Raw genomic sequence first — 2,742 nt, 5'->3', positions numbered from 1 at the left:
ATATATTATCATTATTAATAGTTGTGCTAATAAAACCCTTGTATTCCCATGTTAATATTGCAATTAACAGAATTAATCAAATTTGAATTTTAATTGAGCTCTATGAACTCAAGTTGCTGATGCTTATGTCAGAAATATGTTTAAAAACACTACACTATGGAAGAGTCTAGAAAGCACAATTTCCACATTTTAAGTCAAAGTTAAAACATTCAATGCCTGGATTTATATTTAAATTAATTTATATTTATCAGCATGGATTGATTCATCATTGGATCTCCATAGAGTGGTTCCCCAGTACGTCATTCAATGAAAGTCCAAATGAAAATGAAAGTCATTCATTCCATTAGCGATCAGTAATCAATACTGCCCTCTGCTGACTGAAAGGCTTACAGTAGGGGAGGATGCAAACACTGTGATGGAAATAAGCATTTAATACTTAATTTTAAATTCATCAGTAGTTATTATGTAAGGAAATGATATGTGTATTACTTATCCACTTAAGAGTCTTTTGTTATAGTAAAGAAATATTAGAAGAAAGCATAGAAAGTCAATGGAAAAGCTTGTTGACACTCTCATGTAGGACTTTTTAGGAAGATAATGGAACGCCTGAACTCCTGACATCTAAAAGAGAAAAATACACTAAGGCTTTAAACAGATAAAGTTTGTAAGAGTCTTTTTATATTCCCTTACCAAAGAGTCACTGAGTCAGTTTTGTTTGTCTGGAGGTTTATTTCCCATCTACAGATAAGCCATAATCCATTATTGCATAGTGCAGCACATTCCAAGCACCAATGGGTTAATGACCACTTCATGCAGGAAGGCTTCCTGAGCAACTTTACTGTGCAAAGCATTGAAAGTAAAAAAATAAATAAAACAGGAGATGGAATCTGCATGGAATCTTTATTTGTATTATTTTTGCATTTTGTTTCTAAGAAGTGAAAGTACAAGGTTTGCAATGCATTAATGTCTATTAAAGGATAATAAACAATATTCTTTAGAAGAAAACAAATGAATTTGCTTAAATGTAGCCCACATGCTTCCCTACATCCAATTTAATCCAAACCACAGAAAGCTTATTTCAGGATTATTTACTTCTTTATTTCCCCAGATTATATTTACTAAAAGAGCAGTAGAAGCGCCATCCTAAAAGCAAGAAACACCCAATACTTCTAAACATCCCATCTGCTAGATCAGGACTGAAGTCAGGAATCAGCATAAAGGTCGGCAGCCGGCCGCTCAGTCCGGTTTCACATGGAAGCCTCCTGAGAAAACAAGGAAATGTCAATGTGACACATTTATCCTCTGCAAAAGGCTGTTTTAACAACTTGCTCTGTCAATATATTTTTTTAGCCACTTCTTGGTTTAATATCGCTGCTAACCATCTGGGTTTTAGTTTGTTATGAGCCGTGAATGTCGGGCTGAGGAGCAGAGAGTGAAAATAAAACAGGTAAACATCGATGTTTATATCAAAGGCTACAAATNTGTAAACTGTTAATAAAAGGCTTTGCCATGAAGGGATCTGGGGGAGAAGGTGATGGCTTTCCAAGCCAGGATCTTCTCTCCACCCGGCACACACTGACGTCACAAAACCCTGTCTCTGTGTTGATCATTTTCCTTTTAATCTTTTAAACTCACATTTCTCTGGATTAAAACCCAACAATGTATTTTTGCATTATTGGATCTCCATAGAGTGGTTCCCCAGTAGGTGTTATAAAGTCATTAATTTCATTAGCGATCAGTAATCAACACTGCCCTCTGCTGACTGAAAGGCTTACAGTAGGGAAGGATGCAAACACTGAGGTGGAAATAAGCATTTAATACCTAATTTTGAATTCACCAATAGTAATTGTGTAAGGGAATTATATGTGTATTACTTATCCACTTAAGAGTATTTGGCTATGTAGGACTTTTATATAGGACTTTTTAGGAAGATAATGGAACTCCTGAACTCCTGACATCTAAAAGAGAAAAATACCACTAAGGCTTTAAACAGATAAAGTTGGTGAGAGTGTTTTTATATTCCCTTAACAAAGAGTCACTGAGCCAGTTTTATTTGTCTGGAGGTGTATTTCCCATCTACAGATAAATTAAACAGATTAATCCAAGCACCGATGGTTTCATCACCACTTCATGCAGGAAGGCTTCCTGAAAAACCTTATTGTGCAAAGTATTGAAAGTAAAAAAAATAAATAAAAATAAAACAGGAGATGGAATCTGCATGGAATCTTTATTTGTATTATTTTTGCATTTTGTTTCTAAGAAGTGAAAGTACAAGGTTTGCAATGCATTAATGTCTAATAAAGGATCATAAAAATTATTCTTTAAAAGAAAACAAATGAATTTGCTTAAATGTAGCCCACATGCTTCTCTACATCCAATTTAATCCAAACCACAGAAAGCTTATTTCAGGATTATTTAATTCTTTATTTCCCCAGATTATATTTACTAAAAAGCAGTAGAAGCGCCATCCTAAAAGCAAGAAACACCCAATACTTCTAAACATCCCATCTGCTAGATCAGGACTGATGTCAGGAATCAGCATAAAGGTCGGCAGCCGGCCACTCAGTCCAGTTTCACATGGAAGCCTCCTGAGAAAACAAGGAAATGTCAATGTGACACATTTATCCTCTGCAAAAGGCTGTTTTAACAACTTGCTCTGTCAATATATTTTTTTTGCCACTTCTTGGTTTATTATCGCTGCTAACCATCTGGGTTTTAGTTTGTTATGAGCCGTGAATGTCG

The 2,742-nt window shown here is 35.1% G+C and overlaps 1 protein-coding gene across 1 annotated transcript in view; it reads right to left on the bottom strand.

Moving 5' to 3' along the window:
* Positions 1-2,367: 2,367 nt before the first annotated feature.
* LOC107097345 (uromodulin-like) overlaps positions 2,368-2,742 on the bottom strand; it is a 4,788-nt gene continuing 4,413 nt past the window's right edge. The window contains exon 7 of the mRNA XM_015394469.1: positions 2,368-2,588. The gene's annotated coding sequence lies outside the window, so the exon portion shown is untranslated. The remainder of the gene's footprint in view (positions 2,589-2,742) is intronic.

This window comes from Cyprinodon variegatus, unplaced genomic scaffold (genome assembly GCF_000732505.1).
Source record: "Cyprinodon variegatus isolate N-32 unplaced genomic scaffold, C_variegatus-1.0 Scaffold687, whole genome shotgun sequence".
NCBI lineage: Eukaryota > Metazoa > Chordata > Actinopteri > Cyprinodontiformes > Cyprinodontidae > Cyprinodon > Cyprinodon variegatus.
The sequence above is the reverse complement of the archived record's forward strand: the minus strand, read 5'-3'. Positions and strand labels throughout refer to the sequence as shown.